We start from the raw sequence: 22,494 nt of genomic DNA, 5'->3' as shown, positions 1-22,494 counted from the left end.
GAAAAAAAAAGATGCTTGTATACAAAAAGCTTACAGCGTGATGTTCAAAAGAAGTAAAAAAAATAAATAAAGGTAATGAAGTACTGTAACTGATTTTCTGTCCTTCTCACTATCATATACCGTCACAGGCTTCCTTCCGAGTTTGTTCTCTTTATGTTCTGTGTACTTTACCGGTCGGATAAACAAGATAAAAATAGAGGTTGAAGTCTCATTAAAAATTCTACTTGTGTAGCTACGAGTAGAACTGACTTGTCCACTAGATTCTGTCTTGCAAGTCCACAGCTGATTAGATCCGTTTTTAACATATCTGAATAAACAAAGACGAGTTTTTATTTATAAATTGCATTCCGTCCCGTTGTTATGGTATCACTCGTGAAAGGTTTATTCGTTTCAAATGAAACTCGCAGGTTGATTAACGCTATCCACTGTTTTAAGCATAACCTACACCTTTTCGTTTTATGTAAACTAATACAAAGGTTATCGTGGAATAACCTCAATATTTTATATTGGTGAATATTTTATATTAAAACCTTTATATTTTATATTTATAATGAAGTTTTATTAAAAGTTTTTAAGGCAACTTGTTCAAACTGTAAAAAAAATAAAAAATATTGTTTAATTATTTACTTTTAAAACATTTTTTTTTCAAATAAATTTACAAGTTAAGTTAAAAACATTTTTTTTTTGTCTTCAGTCGTTTGACTGGTTTGATGCAGCTCTCTAAGATTCCCTATCTACTGCTAGTCGTTTCATTTCGGTATACCCCCCTTTACATCCTACATCCCTAACAATTTGTTTTACTTATTCCAAACGTGGACTGCCTACACAATTTTTTCCTTCTACCTGTCCCTCCAATATTAAAACGACTATTCCAGGATGCCTTAATATGTGGCCTAAAAGTCTGTTTCTTCTTTTAGCTATATTTTTCCAAATGCTTCTTTCTTCATCTATTTGCTGCAACACCTCTTCATTTGTCACTTTATCCACCCATTTGATTTTAAACATTCTCCTATAGCACCGCATTTCAAAAGCTTTTAATCTTTTCTTCTCAGATACTCCGATCGTCCAAGTTTCATTTCCATATAAAGCGACGCTCCAAACTTATACTTTCAAAAATCTTTTCCTGACGTTTAAATTAACTTTTGATGTAAACAAATTATATTTCTGACTGAAGGCTCGTTTCGCCCGTACTATTCGGCATTTTATATCGCTCCTGCTTCGTCCATCTTTAGTAATTCTACTTCCGAAATAACAAAATTCCTCTACCTCCACAATCTTTTCTTCTCCTATTTTTACATTCAGTGGTCCATCTTTGTTATTTCTACTACATTTCATTACTTTCGTTTTGTTCTTGTTTATTTTCATGCGGTAGTTCTTGCGTAGGACTTCATCCATACCGTTCATTATTCCTTCTAAATCCTTTTTACTCTCGGCTAGAATTACCATATCATCAGCAAATCGTATCATCTTTATCTTTTCACCTTGTACTGTTACTTCGAATCTAAATTGTTGTTTAAAATCATTAACTGCTAGTTCCATGTAAAGATTAAAAACTAACAGGATAGGGAACATCCTTGTCGGGCTCCCTTTTTTATTACGGCTTCTTTCTTATGTTCTTCTATTACTGTTGCTGTTTGGTTCCTGTAAATTTTAGCAATCGTTGTTCTATCTCTGTATTTGAACCCTAATTTTTTTAAAATGTCGGATATTTTATTCCATTTTACATTATCGAAAGCCTTTTCTAGGTCTATAAATGCCAAGTATGTTGGTATGTTGGTTATTGTTAGTTTCTTAGAAACATAACATAATTAAATTAAAAACATAACGTAAATTAAAATTAATACATTTAAAATTAAAATAAATAAAAAATGGATAAAAAATATTAAATTTCAATTTCAATTCCATCCCTCTTTAAACAAGTTTGTGACGGTTTCCCTCACCATTAAGAATAATATATATAACCTGTACGTATGTGTAGCCGACATATTTTAAACTCCTATATTTAAATAATTTTATATTTTAACCTGAATTTTTCTACAGTTTTCTGTTAAATCAAATATATTACTTTATTTAAAAAAAATATTACTTGATATAAAGGCACCATTAAGATCTACGATCCATTCTTGTAGTCTTAATGGAAAATTATCCATTGCTCGTCTTAACATGGCCCGTGTAATGCGTCCAACTTCTTGAATTTTTAATTTTAATTCGGCTAACGTTTGAGTTCGTTCGACAGTCACTTTGCTCTTCAGCAGACTTCAAAGAAAAAAACGCACGGGGACAAATCAAAAGATGTAGCCGGCCAGACATCTTCCCATTCTTGGATATGATATGATTAAGAAAGAGTTCTCTTGAAGCAGTAATAGACACAAGAGCGGTATGATCTGTTGGGCGGTCGTACTAGAACCGCTTAATTTGAGGAAATCGAATTCTAGCCTCAAAAATGTTTTTATGGTGCTTAGGTAACTCCCTGCAACAACGATTGTAAAGTTTCCTCGGAAGTCTTGCAAAAAGGAAAGGTCCAATAGTCAGAAGACGAAAGTCCACACCGCACCACACTATGGAACGGTACTTAAATTGGGTTTTCAGTGCAAAAATATCGACTTTTCTGCTTATCTACAAAGCCTTTCGGGTAAATACGGGCTGACATAACTATATGGTGGATTAAGTTTTCATCACCGTCCAAACGTTGTAACACTTGATGATAAAAATTCATGCGAGCAAACAAACCAGAATCTTTTAACTTCTGAACGATTTTAATTTTCTAGGGGTGAAAACTTAACTTCTTAGGTACGATCGGTACGGTTTCCTTATATTCAGTGCTAATGTATATTTAATAGCAGAGGTTTTGAACTGCGTGTTACGACAGTTTGAATTCTTTGGCGTTCTAACACACTTTTTGCTGCTCTTTTTTGTTTTGAATTTAACGGATCTGGTTTCTTCAAACTTTTTAACCGATAAATTAATTTCACTAACAGACCGTACCCGCTCATGATGACTAATACTAAACCGATTATGAAATTACCTTCGTACATGTTTCATCGTTTTTATAAACCGATTTAACACAGAAAACAAGATATATGCAGCCGACCATTTTTTTTTTCTTCTCCACCGGGCCGGATCCTGCAGTTAAGTATTACAGAGCCCAGGGGAGTGTCCTTTCCAATAACGGGCTTCCTCGTCTCAGCCCGCCGGTCGAATCTCACTTTGCTTCCGCCTCAAACCCCTAGAGCAGGATCCACCAGACCCGGCTATGCCGTCCCTGGATCCCCACTACGGGAGCCGGGACTCGGTCTTTATGCCAATTAACGGGGACACCCCGAGTGGGGCTTCCCCGTAGGGACTCGGGTCTTTTTCGCTCGGGGGTGCGGGAGTCCCCGTACCTCATCGCTATCACCCACTTGTGCAAGCACGTGCAAACGGCAACTCCGTAGAGGGCTGTCCCTCATCCCCCCCCCCTTCAGTCTCCTGAAGAACCCTCGCCACGAACTCTGCAGCGATATCAAAACTCTCGGGACACCCGACCATTGTTCTTTGCTTACTAAACGATATGAAATGATTGACATTATATCATCAAATTCAGCGCCCTTACCCAACATCAAATGAATAACTAAACTTTTAAATTTTCCCGCTTCACTGAAGAGCCCTAATTATAACATAATTCATTAATTAAATTAAAGGAAAGAAAAATTAAAAGCCGACAACACAGTTGTTTCTGATGCACAGCTTACACTCTTATACACACACAACTTAATTTAAAATATTTATCAACGCGCGCGCATACCGTATTTAATTTGCACGAGTGTGGCGGTACTAGAGGCGACGGTCGGCACTAACTGAACTAATAATTTCACAATTTACATAAAACAAATTTCGCTTGTACGGTCGGCAGACCGGTGTAGCCGTGAGACTTAACGCATCAGGTACCGAGTCGCGGGAAAATTAATAAATAAAAAACAAGAAGCATGCCACGCGGCTGCGATAATTCAATGTTCCAACTCATCTATTTAGACAATTTTCATCCAACCTACTACGTGTAGCATGACTATTTTTTGGAGAGACAGGATATTCAATAGGCCTTAAATAAAAATATTTAAATAAATACATATTATAAATTTCGTACGTTATTTAAATCTTCAAATTCTTTATTAATCTCTCACGTTTGATATACGATAGGTCTCACGAATTACAAATTCGCACTCATCATTTATAGGAAGCAGCCCGATTAAAAACGATTAGGAAATGACCACAGAGTTTATCTTTATTTAACTTAAATAAATTATTATTCTTCAATTTTTTATAATCGCAAGTTTACTGCTAGCCCTCTTAAAAACATGTTGTACAGAAAATAGCTGCAGTATCTCAGAAAAATAATATTATAAATAATAGCGTTTCAGTTTTATATTAAAAAAAAAAACCAGTAAAAATAAAACTTAAAATTAACAAAAAATAAATCAATAGTTAGGTCTACAGTGAGAAAAATTTTTAGATCATCTTTGCGTATAAATTATACAAATAATACACCCGATAGTCTCTTAACAGAAGAAAAAATTTCGATAAAATAAACCGCGTTTATAAATAGCCACGATGACGCGATTGAAATACTCGCTGCAGGAGGCTAGACCTTGACCTCTATCCAACAGCCTTTAATTTAATCTGCTAAAGGGCACCAGTAACTCACGTTTCGATGTACATTGAAACATAATGTGTAATACTTAAGATTTTTTTTTTTAGATATCAGGAATTTCGTTATCATATTTTTTTAATAATTTACACGGGAATTTGCGTATACTGCATTTTTACTTCCTTGTGCGAAGTAAAAAAAGTATTGTGATCGCGAAAAATTACGGTTTTCAAATTTCAACTGATATATCCATTTTAATCATTTCTAAATCTATTTTGACTAGCTTCGGCGTGTCGTCTGTACGTACGTACGTACGTATGTAGATCGCGTAACTAAAAAACGATTAGCCGTAGGATGTTGAAATTTTGTATTTAAGACCTTTGTAACATCTAGTTGTGCACAGGGGAGGTGCACAATTACCCTTTTTATTGCAATCGACTGGACCAAAAAAGCCCAAAATCCAAAAACTTCTCGATGTTGGACTTTTTCTTAACTACAGTAATAAGTCCTCATTGTGAGAGCTTTTCAACGATATATCATAAAAAGTACTTATTTTCATTGCTTCCAGAGTTATTGCCAAATAAACTTTTAATTAATGAAAAATTTTGATCTTGGGGGCAGACACATCGGTTCTTCATCTTTTATTTTTTTTAAAATTAAATATATTGATTTATTAATAATTACTAATCTCTTATTTAAAAAAAAAAATGTATGATGAATAATAATTCAATAATAACAAAAAAAAGAAAAAATATCAGAAATTTTTATTGAAATAAAATTTTATGTACTTATATGTGTATATGTAATTTAATAGGCGTACACGGAAGTCATATGTTGTCCATATCTGATTTTTTTTATATTACTTACGAAAGGCGAAATGTTTTAAATTTTATGGTAATTCGTTTACGCATAATCTTCCTGTAGATATAATTGTTCTAAATCGTTTACTTTCCCTATAATATTGCTATGCATGTCATCGAAATGTGTGTGTGTATGTATATATTTTTTCAGATCATGAAACGAAACAGAAAATCTCTCTCTCTCTCTGTGGTGTGTGTGTCTGTGTGTGAACAATCATTGCTATTTCGCTTAGTATCTCAGGAACAAGTTAAAAGGACGCCAAGACAATAACACACAAATTTCAATAATGCCGAACTCACAATGAAGTTGTACAGTGAACTAAGTACTCCCACTCCGATCGGAGTGGGCGGCACTTCCGAAGGAAGCCGAAACACTCCGATCGGAGTGTTCGGCAGTCAACGTCTTAACGTAAAACTTAAAAATGGGTAGTGTAACATATATGTGAGGCACTGCTTCTGTGTACTGCTCCAATGTGAATAAAATAACTTATTTTGATAAGTCGAGAAACATTTCTCCTAGTATCATATCTATACCCATTATTTTGTTTAGTCTAAGCAATATCATTTTCCAATAAACAGCGTCCCTTTTGTGTTTATTTTATAGATTTTCGCTTATAATTTACTTAGTATTCGGAAAATAATGAGTTTATTTTGACGCTACCCCGGTTTGCAATTCCCGTTAAGTCCCGTAATCGAATAACGTTTACAAAAAAATTTAAGTGTTTAATTGGCTCACCCAGAAAATTTCTCATAAATTTATCCTTGTTTCACGGGTACAAAAATGTTCCATGCTTCTTACTTTACCTGTTTTACTGTGAACTGAATAAATTGAGCAAAAAAAAAACGTTTCCATTAATTATTTCCATTAATTATCTATTATCATTATTAATCTATCATAACGTTATTTATAAAAACGTTTCGATATTTTATCTATTTTTGTGACGAAGCTTGGATACCGAGCGATTATTTAAATTGTCAAAATACGGTTAGCCGAGTACGCAGCGTTATTAGTTACACTTAAACCAATGATTTTTACAAAAGCATAGTCTAGGTTTTTGATTTGGCGTGTGAAATCACCAGCTACCTTGTAATAACCCTTTACTTTCAAATTGTGAGATGTATTTTGAATTAATTTTGCCGTCCGTAACACACTGTCAGAAGAAATGAAACACGATGTACATCTACAACATTCTTTCTTATCGTAACAGAAATGACATTCACTCGTTAAAACCTGGTAATAGTAAAGTAATATTTTTCTGGACTGAACCGTTTAATTTTAAATGTTAAAAACATAAAAGTAAAGTAGAATGTCAAAGATTTTTGTTAATATTAAATAAATTCCTCTTTCACGCTTAATCTGTTTCTAATATATAAAATATTTTTTGTTAATTAATAGGATGTACACCTAGAATGTCACTCTTGAAGGTTCCAAATTGGTAATTATTATTAGGCATCGTTTAATTTTTTAGGTACTTACGTATCAACGCCACCGCAGCTACAGCTTTATTTAAAATCAAAGTAGTCAATCGGATTTCGGTGGAAAATGAACAGTCTCTTCATTAATTTTAATAAATCGTTATTTATATTTATTTATTTTATAAATATAATTTAACCAAACTAAACATACGCTCGCTTCGCTCGCTAACCTTGACTAATTAACAGCGTAATTTTTTGAATATTTATTTAATAAATTCAGTAATTATTGCAATTATTTATTATTTAAATAATCAAAACACTCTTGTTAATTAGTCAAGGTTAGCGAGCGTAGGTTAAGTTTGATTAATAAAATAAATAAATATAAATAACCATTTATTAAAATTAATAAAGAGACTGTTTTGAATCTATGTTAAACTCTATATCGGCCCATTTTCCACCGAAATCCGATTGAATACTTTGTTTTTAAATAAAGCTGTAGCTGCGGTGGCGTTAATACGTAAGTACCATTTTTTATTATTTACATAAATTACTGTATCGAAGCGGTTATCATACTACACTGCTGATAAGATAGTTCGAAATTTTTCCTTAGAAGATACAGATCGTTATTTTATTGGTGACTGGTTCTATCACTCCAGTACTTAAAAAAAAAATATATATATACATATATATTAAAAAAAATTGTGATATATGTTACTTTTTCTTTTTTTTTTTATTCGTACATCATACCAATACATGTTTTTGTATATTTGGTAATGACTTTATAGTCTTCATAGTTTCCGATCAGCAATTATAAATATTATTTTTTTTCTAAAGTATCCTGGTTCAAATCCAAGTAAAATAAATCAAGTTCGAATTACTTGAGATTCGATTAGCAGAATTTTATCAGGATTGATCGGCATGAAGCTTAAGTATGTTTGTTTGTCAGCATCATGTAAACATCAACCGACCGATCCGTTTTAAATTGAAAGATTTTTTTTTTTCTTCAGTCATTTGACTGGTTTGATGCAGCTCTCCAAGATTCCCTATCTAATACTAGTCGTTTCATTTCAGTATACCCTCTACATCCTACATCCCCAACAATTTGTTTTACATACTCCAAACGTGGCCTGCCTACACAATTTTTCCCTTCTACCTGTCCTTCCAATATTAAAGCGACTATTCCAGGATGCCTTAGTATGTGGCCTATAAGTCTGTCTCTTCTTTTAACTATATTTTTCCAAATGCTACTTTCTTCATCTATTTGCCGCAATACCTCTTCATTTGTCACTTTATCCACCCGTCTGATTTTTAACATTCTCCTATAGCACCGCATTTCAAAAGCTTCTAATCTTTTCTTCTCAGATACTCCGATCGTCCAAGTTTCACTTCCATATAAAGCGACACTCCAAACATACACTTTCAAAAATCTTTTCCTGACATTTAAATTCATTTTTGATGTAAACAAATTATATTTCTTACTGAAGGCTCGTTTAGCTTGTGCTATTCGGCATTTTATATCGCTCCTGCTTCGTCCATCTTTAGTAATTTTACTTCCCAAATAACAAAATTCTTCTACCTCCATAATCTTTTCTCCTCCTATTTTCACATTCAGTGGTCAATCTTTGTTATTTCTACTACATTTCATTACTTTTGTTTCGTTCTTGTTTATTTTCATGCGATAGTTTTGGCGTAGGACTTCATCTATGCCGTTCATTGTTTCTTCTAAATCCTTTTTACTCTCGGCTAGAATCACTATATCATCGGCAAATCGTAGCATCTTTATCTTTTCACCTTGTACTGTTACTCCGAATCTAAATTGTTCTTTAACATCATTAACTGCTAGTTCCATGTAAAGATTAAAAAGTAACGGCGATAGGGAACATCCTTGTCGGACTCCCTTTCTTATTAGGGCTTCTTTCTTATGTTCTTCAATTGTTATTGTTGCTGTTTGGTTCCTGTACATGTTAGCAATTGTTCTTCTATCTCTGTATTTGAACCCTAATTTTTTTAAAATGCTGAACATTTTATTCCAGTCTACGTTATCGAAAGCCTTTTCTAGGTCTTTAAACGCCAAGTATGTTGGTTTGTTTTTCTTTAATCTTCCTTCTACTATTAATCTGAGGCCTAAAATTGCTTCCCTTGTCCCTAAGTATAGTGTTAAAATATAAAAATTAAGTTTACAATTTTTAGGTAATTTATGTAAAAATAAGCCTTTCGGCACGCTGGAAGGCGGCGGTAGAGTTCACCGGTGCTAAGTAGGGGATAAAAAAGATTTCCACCTTAAAATTAAGAAAAATTTCAAATTTACTCAATACGACAATGGTTGCATGTGAAAAAAGTTTCACATGTTTAGCATACGACAAGCCCCATCTTTCACATGAAAAATTGTTTCAGGCAAAAGTTTTAGGTAATTTTTAGAGGACTAAGGACCACTTTAAACCGATTCGATACTTTGACTATTAAAGTAGGTATGGTTTTTTTTTGTCTTCAAAACCCAATTTTATCCACTCCCTGGGCCAGTGGTTGGTTATATCAAAAAACTTTACTTAGATAATTTTTAGGCCCTTATCCAAAGAATAGTAAGGACTTTAATTGAATTCGATATTTTACTTAATAAGAAAAGTTGTAGCAGTATTTTATTTATTTTTTATTTTTTGTTTTGGTCATCTCTTGCCGTAAGAATTAGTCATATCAAATTGCTTCAGACAAACATTTTAGGCAATATTTAGAGGACTATCTTTAGAGAACACTTTAAACCGATACGATACTGTGCCCATTTTTTCACCCCCTGAGCCAATGGTTGGTGATATCATAAAACTTTACTTACATAGGTTTTAGGCCCTAATCCAAAGAATCGCTGGAACTTTAAACTAATTCGATATCTTACTTAATAAAAACGTTATAGCAATTTTTTTCTCGAAAAGGCCACCTCTATCCACCCCTTTGGGCTGATTTTGGCCGTTAACGAACTCGACCGAGATTTTGGGACGAGTTGTTTTTGAGGAATTATTTGAAAGTGATTACCGCAAAATTACGGCAGTTATCGTGTCCACAAGAGAGTGAAAAATGTATATATATATATATATTTCAATATATTACAAGTTAGTAATTTTTACGTTTAATTACAAGACATGTACTTAGCCTAAAAATAAATTAAAATCTTTTTCTAAAATAATCAAGTACAGTTTTGTTTCAATAACTTACTCTTGGAACTTTCGTTTTCAGTAATTATACACTTCACTTCAAGTATACACTATAGTAATATAAGTAAATAAAAAAAAATTCAGTTAGCATAAAACACAACGTGATCTAATACTAATTTTAAAATAAAATCATTTTCTAAAATAGTCAGGTACATTTTTCTGTTTTAATAATTTTCTCTTGGAATTTTCATTTTCAATAATATATTCTAGCGGTTAACATATTCTGTCGCAAATCATCGCTGTTTATACGAATCGCAAATTATTCCAGCAGTGCCACCATACCCAATGCTTCTCTGAAACTGTTAATTTTGATTTTTATATCCTCTCCTTGTCCTTCTTCTTCTGAAATTTCGTTAATCTTGCTAGTTTCAGACAAAATAATTTCATCTACAATCTGAAATCCTTCTTCGATTATGAAATCACTATCAATACTCACGTAGTCTTCAGCATGAACCGATGTTTGACCGCTTTCTATGCAAAAATTCAACTTCACGCAATATTGTTGTACTGCGCAAAGTACATCTATCGGGAACATAATAATTGTCGGTTTCAGTGGAGAAAGTAAACGAATTTTTAACACAGTTATTTGTAATTTGTTTGTACGATTTAGAGAGCCACCTTAGTGCATCCAGAACAGTTATGCGTCAGTTTTTGAATATGAATCTATATTGGCGACTAGCGACTGCAGAATGTGTTTCCGATAATGAATTTTTGTAATTTAATAACCCCCTGATCCATCGGTTGAGTTATACTAGTTGTGTTTGGAGGAAGGAACACAAGTTTTATGTTAGAATAATTTTCATGAAGGTGACACGAAGCATTATCTAAAAATAGTAGAACGTTTCAATTTTCACTAACCATTTTTTCATTTAAATTATATATATAGCCATTTTTCCATTATATTAGACGTCGTCTAATACTTTTTATTTGCATATCATTCCAGTGGTAATTGAACGACAATTTTTAAACAGCGAGGCTGTCGAGATTTACCGATCACCAATGGTTTAAGCAACGTGCCATCCGCAAAACCGCACACCAGACCAGTTTATCTTTGGATTGTTTGCCTCCAATAACTTTTCATTTTTGAAACACTGTGTTTTGTTCGGTACAGCTCGAAAAAATAAATCTATTCCATCGCAATTACCGATACTTTTTGGTTCGTAACCCGCGGTTATTTCTTTAATTTTATTTTTCCAGTCGATCAATATGTCTTGTGTCTACATCTTTAGTCTCAGCTGAAAGTCCATCGTTAGATAAACAATAGTTACAGTACTATATCAATATAACAATAATCATCTCTACTGGATTTATAATTAGTAAACCGTGGGAATGTAAAATCTTTTTTTTAAATTTTCTTTCCGTCTTATGGAACAAGATTAATATGTAAAATTAAAAATATAATCAACGTTTCCCTTCCGTTTCCGTATTGTGGAGTTTTCCGTCTTGAAGAGATTAATTTCTATAAAAATATAAGTGGGGACTTGGGAAACTGTACGTTTTGAGGAGGTTTCCGTTTTTTGGAGGTTCCATTTTGTAGAGGTTTCACTGTATAAACTTTTGAGCTGACGGAAGTCTTGGGTCTGAAAGATGTGAAACGTGAAGATATGTCGAAATTTTCTGGAAGTCGAATCATGGTACCCATTATAATAGGTAGTTTTCTTATGAAATCTGACTAAAATAGTTGAGATCTGATTTTTATTTTGTATTTTTTCTATCCAAATAAATGAAAAGAAAATTCATAATTCTAACGAAATTTAGGAAGAAACTTCTTTGTACGATTTACAATATCCAGTATCAAATTGTACAATATACAAATATATCAAATATCCGTATTAAATTGTTCTATGTACAATATCCAATCGTACTATATACAATCATCCGATCTGGGATTTAGACGACTTCTTTTTCTAAGATCTCTAACAATCATTTTTCCTTCATGATCTCTGTAAGTTCTTCATTATTACGGCGTAAAGAGTAATATCTTGTAAAAATAACTGGATAATTTAATAATCTTTAATTAAACTAAATGGAATAATTTTCTATTTTTCCTGGAATGATTGATTAAATGAAATTATATTTGTAGGTTATATTAATCGTGAAAAAGAGATAAGAATGTTATTTATTTAAATAATAACAATCTTGCCAGGTCAATGTCAATGTCATCGTAATGATAAAATAAAATGATATGCAAACTTAAACGGTCATTATTGATTTATAGAATAGGGAAAACAATAATTATATTCATCTAATTACACAATATTTTATTATAGATATAAAAATATATATCGTAAATTAAAAACAAAACCCGCAGGGGCGTAATTTTTTACGCCCCTGTTTTTCAGCGCCACCTAGTATTTCAATTTCAAATTATACGGCATAACTTCAAAAACATTAATTGTAAAGGAGAATGTCCCCTACATTTTTTGTTTGAAAAGCTTTTCTCTAAAATGCATAGATTCAGAGAAAAACGCACTTCAAAATTTTTTTGAGTTTTTCAAAAATCTATGGGAGGGGGAAGTTAAAAATCAGGAGTTAAGCTTCCCTCATCACCCCTAACGCTTGGACAAAAGATCAATCGGTAGGTAAGGATTTTCAAATACAGCCTATTTTGATGACAAATTGCCTGTACTGAAGAAAAAAATTTAGAATAGAATAACTATCCGAGGAGAGAAAATAAAGATTTAAATCGGACAGAAGGATAATGCAGAAGTAAACAATAGGGTAACACAAAAAACCGGAAGTTGCAGAATTTTATTGGTTAGATATTAAGAAAAAAAAAGGTTTGACGAAGTCATCAAAATTAGCTCGCTACTAGGAAAAAGAGAACTTTTGTGTTTGTAGCAAATATTCCTTATGTTACTGAAACATAGACGATAGGAGATAAAGGAAGGGAATTAGTAGTGGCTTTGAAATTTTGTATTACAGGAGGACATTGAAAATTTATAAATTGATAAAATTTGAAATGAAAATTTTTCAAAATGAAAAGAGGGATGTGATTAAATCTTGTTGAGACGAACTATGTCGATAGGACAGTAACTATGTCTTAATGTACGTACATTAAGGGAGGTTATAATGTATACAGAAATTACGATATCATAATACATAAAGTAGATAATCGAGTTTACGGGTTGTAGTACATGTATTAAGGTTAGTAGACCTACACAACAAAAACGAGTAAAAAAAAACCATCAAAATTGGCCCCTTAACCGATGATTCCAAAAAAATAAAACTTAGTAAAACCTTTGTATCTACAATCGTGAAATCTTGTACGACATCTCGCAACATTTAATATTTAAAACTGCGATATTTAATATCGCAATTTATTTATTAAATTTCCATTAAAATCACTGCAAAACGGTGACAACACAGTTGCAGGACTTTCCCGTCACGCGTGGGTTGTTTCTAATGCCCGGCTTACAAACGCAACTTAATTTAAAATGTTTATTATTTTATTTAAATATAATATTTTTTCGTTTATGTAATTCAATGATTCTAACTAAAGCAGGAACGCATATCGTATTTAATTCGCGCTGGTGGTGTCGGTACTAGCGGTAACGGTCGACTATCTAAATTAATGTAATTTCACAACTTACATAGAACAAATTTTGCTTGTACGATCGGTAGACTGTGTAGCCGCGAGGCTTAACGCACCAGGTACCGAGTCGTCCGGGCGATCGAGTTCGAGACCCGGCCAGATCGAGTTACTATTTTTCATTTTAAATATTATTCATTTATTTAATTCTACCGTGACGTTTAATTCTTCTCATCTGTGACGTCACAATATAGCAGATGAATACAACAGCGTTTTTTTTTGTTTTTTTTTGGAGGACTTGGATGCGATTGAAATATTGTTATATTTTAATTATTAATATATTTTCCTAAGAAAAATATGACCTAAATTAGCCTAAATCTCGAAATCTACAGCCTCAGACGTTTCAAGTTGAAAATTTAACGGCATCAATGCCCCATACGTAGAAGTAATCTGAACAAGTTTGATCAAATTCGGTCCAGTAGTTCTGGAGATATAAGGTGATTTAGAGGCCAACATCGAGCATACACACACACACACACACACACACACACACACACACACACACACACATACATTCGAATATTATCACCCGGAAAATGTCCATCCAGTTTTTTTGGGTTTCTTAGATGTCAAAACGTGAAGATCCAGTGAAAACCGCATATTCCCAAATTGGATCGATAGTAATACTTACCCTTCTAGAATTATAGATCTGCTGCAGCGCTATCTAGACGAGAAAGTAATAAAGTAATTTCTCCTTAATCTATGACCTTTACCTCGATGTAGGAACATATTTGGGAATTCTTCACTGGAGAACTTTTCATGACCATATCAAAAAAAATCTAAATACTCAAACAATAGAGTCGGTCGACTCTTTTAACACCGATACTTCAACCCGCTTACTGGAATACTTTTAAACAATATTAGTAGTAGTCTGAAATTTTGAAATAATCTTCATTCCCAACTCGCTTTTCGAAAAAAAAATTATTTTAGTATAGAAGATTTTTAATTTTAAAGCTGATACACAAATTGGTGTGTAAAAGCCAAAAGGATTTACATACAGCCCATTTTTACTTCCTTGTACAAAGTAAAGGAAGTATTGTGATCGCGAAAAATTTCGGTTTCCAGATTTCATCAGAAATATCCGTTTTGACCATCCCTGAATCCATTTTTGCTAGTTTCAGCGTGACGTCTATACGTACGTATGTATGGATATATTGTACGTCTGTACGTATGTATGTCGCGTAACTCAAAAACGATTAACAGTAGGATGTTGACATTTTGGATTTAGGACTGTTGTAACATCTAGTTGTGCACCTCCCCTTTTGATTGTAATCGACTGAACCAAAAGGGCCCAATAAAGCACAAAATCCAGAAAATTTGAATTTTAACTTTTTCTTAACTGAAGTAATTAGCCTTCACTGAGAGCTTTTAATTGGTGGTAATTATTTTCATTGATCCCAGAGTTATAGGCAAATAAAATTTTAATTAATGAAATATTTGGATCTTACAAGGGAAGGCATATCGGTTCGAATCAGACTTCATCTCTTTTTTTTAACTTTCTTTTTATTTAAATATATTGATTTATTAATAATTATTAACCTGTAATTGTAAAAAAAAAACTTTTACGATGAATAATAATTCAATATCAAAAAAAAATATTTGAAAAAAATATCAGAACCTTTTATGAAATAAAATTTTATGTACTTTTCAATTTAAAAAAGATGTGTAAATGGAATTTAATAGGCGTACAAGGAAGTCATGTGTTGTCCAATCAGATTTTGGGGTCTGTGATAGGGAGGGGTAATTTTTTTAACTTTTTTATAAATATTTAGTTGTTTAAAAAACATTATATATATATATATGTATTTTTTTTTTTCATTGGCTAAGGAAAATAAATTCATAAAGAAGTAAGGTAAAAAGGTTAAAATTAATCTTAGAATATATCACCGGTAGAAACATTAAAATGTTAAGCTTCATACAAAATGCTCGGCAAAATCTTGCAGCTTCCTATTATGTATCGTAGTGAAGGATTTCCTTACACACAGTTATTAGTAAGACCCTTGTAGAATAAATCTTTCTTCCACCTCATTTACTATAAATACCTCTAAAACTAATTGTACGTCATTTTTGCCTAATAAAGTCTAGTTAAACATCAGATGAATTGGAATGAAGATTTTTGCAGAACGTAACTTTCCATTAAAAAATAGATTTAATTGTATTCCAAATAGCTAAAATGTCAAATTGCAGCAGTAATCGATGAACACTTCAGATGGGATAACAACACAGCATAATTTTAAATACGCTTAAATCTATTCTTTCTCTATTCTTATCTATTTTTTTGAGGTCATATAAATATAATATATTGCCTATATATTACGCTTTTCTTCCACAGAAGTATTATCTAGGGTGAGGTCTTTAAACGCGACATAGTTTACTATTAAAAAAAAAGAAAAAACTTAGGCTTTTAAATCTACTTTTTATATATTAATGTATTTTACGATTTTAATGATAAGAAACTTTCATTAAAATGAAAGACCCGCTGGTTAGATAGACGGAGTAGCGTCTATTCCCGTAGCGGGATCTGTCGCACTGTCCTCCAAACATGACTCTAAGGAATCTGACTCACGATTCCTAGACTTCTTTCTGCCACGTCTTTTATGGGGTGACTAACTCTTTTACTCCCTTACGCAGAAGCGTAAGGGAGTAAAGGGGCTATACTTTTATCTTTTAGGACGATAAAAGTAAAGCCCCCTTAACTTAACTTAATAGTTTCCCTTGGTGCCGCCAATGCAGTTAACTATTCTGCAAGATATCCACGGACACATTACTAAAATTAAACGAATGTAATTTATTTAAATAAAGACGCAGCGAAGTTTTGTACGAATTTTGCGCAAATTTCTACGAAATCAGAGCCGCCTTCCACCGACGCATGACATCAAAGGTATTGGGATTTTATGACCTTGACACTATGTAAAGGTTAAAAATGGAGGTCAAAGATCATTAAAAAAAAGCCGGATCAAGAAGGGCTGACGACATTATGACGTTTGTCCAATACCCAACCATTTTACATTACTATATATCGCGATATATAAGTTGTGTAAGACTTGTATGTCTTATATACCGGATTTGTATGTTTAATGATTAAAACATACAACTATTTTTTGAGTAGTAGTAATGTGTTGTTTTTATTCATTTACAAGGTCGTTTAATATACTGGTAATATGATTCTAATACAGTAAAAGAAAAAACCGCAGCTTTTTTACTTATTTTAACTCGACTGTTTGAAGTCCGATTTGAAAAATTTACATTTAATTTTATTGGCAACGAAATGCGTAAAATTTCATTTCATAAACATTTCTTTCGTTAGTGTTTTTTTGAGTTACCGAGGAATGAAAAATTAAGATGAAATTTACGAACGGATCAAATTTAATTAAAATTCTTCCATTTGATCAGTAGATTTGTTTAAAAAATTAAAAAAAAAACAAAATGGCAGACTGGAAATGAAAAGGCGTTTCAGAAATATGTTTATAGGAACCTTTTTCATGTATTTATAGTTGTATTACATCACTAAAATAGTGGTCGATCTTTTTACAATACACTGCACATAATTGAATAATTTTTTATTACTTTGCTTTTATTTTTTCAATATGATATTTAATTCAATGTTGTGGCTCAAGGTGCCTGCGTTATTCGTTGGGTCGTGTGAATGCGGTTTGCGTAATCTTATCAACTAAAACCTCGTTAAAATAAATATTTTACCTTTTGTTCTTCTCATTATGTTGGTTACCGCAATATGCCAGCTTACAGGAGGTTATATTTTAATTCTTTTTTTGTCTTCAGTCATTTGACCGGTTTGATGCAGCTCTCCAAGATTCCCTATCTAGTGAAGAAATGTTATGAGAAGACCAGTTTGGTTTCAGGAAAAGTATAGGGACAAGGGAAGCAATTTTAGCGCTCAGATTAATAGTAGAAGGAAGATTAAAGAAAAACAAACCAACATATTTGGCATTTGTAGACCTAGAAAAGGAATTGAATAATGTAGACTGGAATAAGTTCAGCATTTAAAAAAAAAAATTAAGGTTCAAATACAGAGATAGAAGAACAATTGTTAACATTTACAAGAACCAAACAGCAACAGTAATAATCGAAGAACATAAGAAAGAAACCGTAATAAAAAAGGGAGTCCGACAAGGATGTTCCCTATCGACGTTACTTCATAATCTTTACAAAGAATTCTAGCAGTTAATTATGTTAAAAGAATAATTTAGATCCGGAGTAACAGTACAAGGTGAAAAGATAAAGATGCTACGATTTGCTGATGATATAGTAAAAAAAATTTAATTTATTAACCGTTAAACGTTAACCTAATGGGAATTCCCACTAATGTAGTTATTGGACCACTACTAATGTAGAGACGAAGTAAAATTTTTTGTCCTTAAATTTAACGTTGTAGTGAATAACTTTTATTTGTTTTATCGACAGGAAATTTGAGTCTATAACGAAACTTCTGATTTGAAAAAGAATACCTTTAGCAACTGGCCGATTAAAAAGTGTTAATGTTGAATTAATATTGTGAGGTATTAAAAACAATAGCAATTTATTTAAAACAATTTTTTGATCGTTGGATTTATTGAAATGAGAATAAGATTTCTAGGAAATAATAGTAATAAAACTGTAATATTTCAAATGACTCACTTTGTAAACGGCTATTTTAGTATTATCTTAACTAACGTTGATAATAATAATTTGTGTCGCTATCAGTTTAAGATATAATAATAATAAATTTGAATTGTTCAGAACTAATAATTGTAGGAAGTCTTTCAGCTTTTTATTAATTATTTAGTTTTTATTGTTAAATAAAAAAATAAATTTAAGCGCGGTAGGTTAATTAAATTGTTTAATTATCCTTTTTAACCGATAAAAAAATTAATCGGTTCTAAATTTAAATTTTATCAGTTTTTATATATTACTTAAAAAAGACGCCACATCAAAATTAAAATAAAAAATTCTTAACGATAAAATCTTTGTTCGCTTTCATCTTGTCCTCTTGAAATTTTTTTTTAGTAAAACATGTACCTAGTAAATAAATAAACAAACCGCTACATAAGAGGGAGAAGGAATCGATGTGTAATTTTCAGAAATGATTCTCTGAAAATTTAAAATGTTATTTTCTTTTCTTTTTAGTCTATTAATGCATTATCATCGACTGTCATGATATATTTTTTACCAAGAAGAGGGTGCGAGTATCCATCCCTTTTACGGATGAAAATGTTATAAAAAAAGTTTCGAGAAATCTTTTCCGGGTTTTTGTTTCTGAAATTTTGTTACTGACCGTATAAATAAAGCTTTCTTTCTTTCTTTTTCCTGTTTAGCCTCCGGTAACTACCGTTTAGATAATACTTCAGAGGATGAATGAGGATGATATGTATGAGTGTAAATGAAGTGTAGTTACACGACTACACTTCATTCCACTCATAATCTTCCACTTAAAGGGTGAGAAAACTACCAACTCGCATGTTAGATATCATAATCTCACTTGCTCTAGAATAGTTGGTGGTAGTTGGAACACTATTGATCAAGTCGATAGTATGAAATATCTAGGGGTAACTATCGACTGCAATCTTTCATGGGAAAACATATTTTTAGTATAAAGAATAAAATGTTATATTATTTATGAAAGTTTTATTACATACGGGATTTCTGCCCGACTGGTGATCTTGCTTTTTCCTGTTTAGCCTCCGGTAACTACCGTTTTAGATAATACTTCAGAGGATGAATGAGGATGATATGTATGAATCTAAATGAAGTGTAGTCTTGTACATTCTCAGTTCGACCATACCTGAAATGTGTGGTTAATTGAAACCCAACCGCCAAAGAACACCGGTATCCACGATCTAGTATTCAAATCCGTGTAAAAATAACTGGCTTTACTAGGACTTGAACGCTGTAACACTCGACTTCCAAATCAGCTGATTTGCGAAGACGCGTTCACCACTAGACCAACCCGGTGGGTTGTTTAAATAAAGCTTGAAGGAACGAGATTCACTTTTAAATCGATCTTAACCAGTAAATTCGAAAAATCTATTTTTCATCGATATCGGATGGCCTATCGATAAGTACAGTGTAACCCCGCTATAACGCGGTTATTGAGGGACTTACGTGACACCCGCGTTATAGATTAACCGCGTTATTTCGAGAAGTAAATTTTAAATCACAAATGGGATTAACCAAAAAAATCAAGCAATAATAGTTTAACAGAAAAAGCCAATACAGTATAACGTGTGTACTTACATAGAAACAAGGTAAGTGCGGAGATACGATATTTTTTCAAATATACTGATATTTTTTGAGGGACAGGTTATAATCCGCGTTATATCCGTATCCGCGGTATATCGAGCCGCGATATAGCGGCTCGACTGTATATCGAGTTGAGAATAATCGTTATAATTTTAGTTGTATAAATCGACGTGTCTTGGTTAAACTTGATTCTGCCGTTTTTGTGTTGTACTGTAAAATGGTACAAATGATATAACGGGCTTTAGCTTAAGTTTAGTATTGAACGAATAGATAACGTGAAAGTAAAACGTAGCTTAATAACTTACTTTTCTTTTTTTCTTTCTTTTTCCTATTTAGCCTCCGAATTAACGTTCAGATAATACCTCAGAGGATGATATGTATGAGTGTAAATGAAGTGCAGTCTTGTACAGTCTTAGTTCGACCATTCCTGAGATAATTATTTACTGACGTCATTTAATTATGTTCACAATTTATTGTGAACATATGTGTAACATAGTTTATGTGAACTTTTCTCTTTTTTCTATTTAACTTCCGGAACCAGAGTAAGGTATTACTTCAGAGGATGAATGAGAATATGTAATAATGTAAATGAAATGTAGTCTTCTTAAATCTCAGGTCGACCATTCTTATAGGTGAATGGTCATCGTAAATCATCTGATTTCGAAGTCGAGTGTTTGAAGGTTCAAATCTTAGTAAAGGCAGTTACTTTTATATGGATTCGAATACTAGATTGTGGATACCGGTGTTCTTTGCGGTTGAATTTCAATTAACCACACATCTCAGGATCCGGGGTTGACCTGAGACTGAAGGAGACTACCCTTCATCCTCATTCATCTTCTGAAATAATACCTTACGGTGGTTCCGGAGGCTAAACAGAAAAAGAAACAAAGTTTATGTGAACTTGCTATGTAAAATTAAGTGATTCTGACTCACCTACCTACGAAAATCACAGTAAAATAATTTTTTTATTTAGTAGTTGATATCTTAACACAGTTTTCCAGATTTTGATGAATGATTGAATTACCACAAAAATAAATAAAATAAAAGAACTAAGGAATCTATGGGCTTCTTAGCTTTTGGAAATGATTTGGTTATAGTAAATTTAGACTTGGAAAATGCTAAATTGATATGAGCTTCTTAAGGGAACATCAGAAAAAGTCGGTCTCCAGATTTTTTTAAAAAAAAAAGAACATATGTCCATGATATAAATACATCAAAAATATTCAAAACAAGTTACGGCAACATTAAGAAATCTTATAACTTTAAATCCCTCGGAGAAAATATCTATATCAAAAATGAAACAGACTGTTAAGAAAAGACTAGTAAAATTGAAAAAAAAAGAAAAGATTTTATGAAAGTTGGGAGAGTATATACACAACAAACGTTTATATATAAATGTTTTTTTTTTTTTTTCATTTAACCTCCGGGTCCACTGTTAGGTATTTGCTTACATAGGATGAGATGAATGATTTACTAGCCTGTGTGAAAATGCCATGCCTGACCAGGATTCGAACCCGGGCACCTTCGGATGAAAGGCCGAGACGCTACCACTCGCGCCACGTAGGTCTGCATCTACAAATGTTAAATTAAGACATTATAACGCTCATAATAATTACTTTCAACGGGATATAAATGTACAATAAAAAATTGTAAAAAGAAATAAAGAAGAATTCTAAGGAAAATATTGGGTCCAACCATTAAAGAAGGTAGGAATTATAGGACAAGATCGAACTCTAAGTTGTTCGAATTTTGTCCAAAAATAACAGATAAAAGAGTTATCCATCTTCAGAGAATCGATGAAGAAAGATTAATTAAAAAGATACATAACTGTTTTTGAAAATAGGAAAACTGGCCAAAATGAAGGTTGGGGAGGATAAACTAGAAAAGATCTAGAATAAATAAAAATTAAACAAGACTTCATATTTGACAGAAAGAAAATTAAAGAATTTAAAGGTTTCTAGGAAGAAAAAAATCTAGAAGGAATAAATGATAAAAAGGCCTTTCCTGAAGTGTAAGAGAACAGTTCCGAAAATTTAACAGAAAAAAAAACATTAATTTTTTTTCATGGTTCATAGTTGACCGATAAAGAAAAAAAATCAGTAAATTATATTTTCGATACTTATATCGAACGCTATTTAGTTAACGATTAATTAAAAAAAAAAAAAAAAAAGATTAAATTTTCGGTTTCGTCTTCCTGCTCACCCAGAAATGATAAATTTACGCTGAAACTACTTATATTTCAATAAAAAAAAACCGGTAAAAGAATGATTCAGATCGTCGCAGCGGTCTTGAAGGTTGGGTCGATGGGTCGATGGGTCGACGGGTCGATGTTAAAGGGTCGATGAAAGGTTGGGTCGATGTTATGTTAAATATCTACAAATAAATAGATTACTTATCTTGTTTACATAACGTTGTCTAATTTGATGAAAAATATTAACTTTATTTTTTCTAACGATCTACATAACACTCGTAAAAATCACTTTCCATTTAAACATGATATTTATTTCTGTTTATAATCTTATAATAAATGTAAATATTATTTATTATATTAGTGTTTATCTT

The sequence above is a fragment of the Lycorma delicatula genome, chromosome 9 (genome assembly GCF_047948215.1).
Source record: "Lycorma delicatula isolate Av1 chromosome 9, ASM4794821v1, whole genome shotgun sequence".
NCBI lineage: Eukaryota > Metazoa > Arthropoda > Insecta > Hemiptera > Fulgoridae > Lycorma > Lycorma delicatula.
This window is presented reverse-complemented; position numbering follows the sequence as displayed.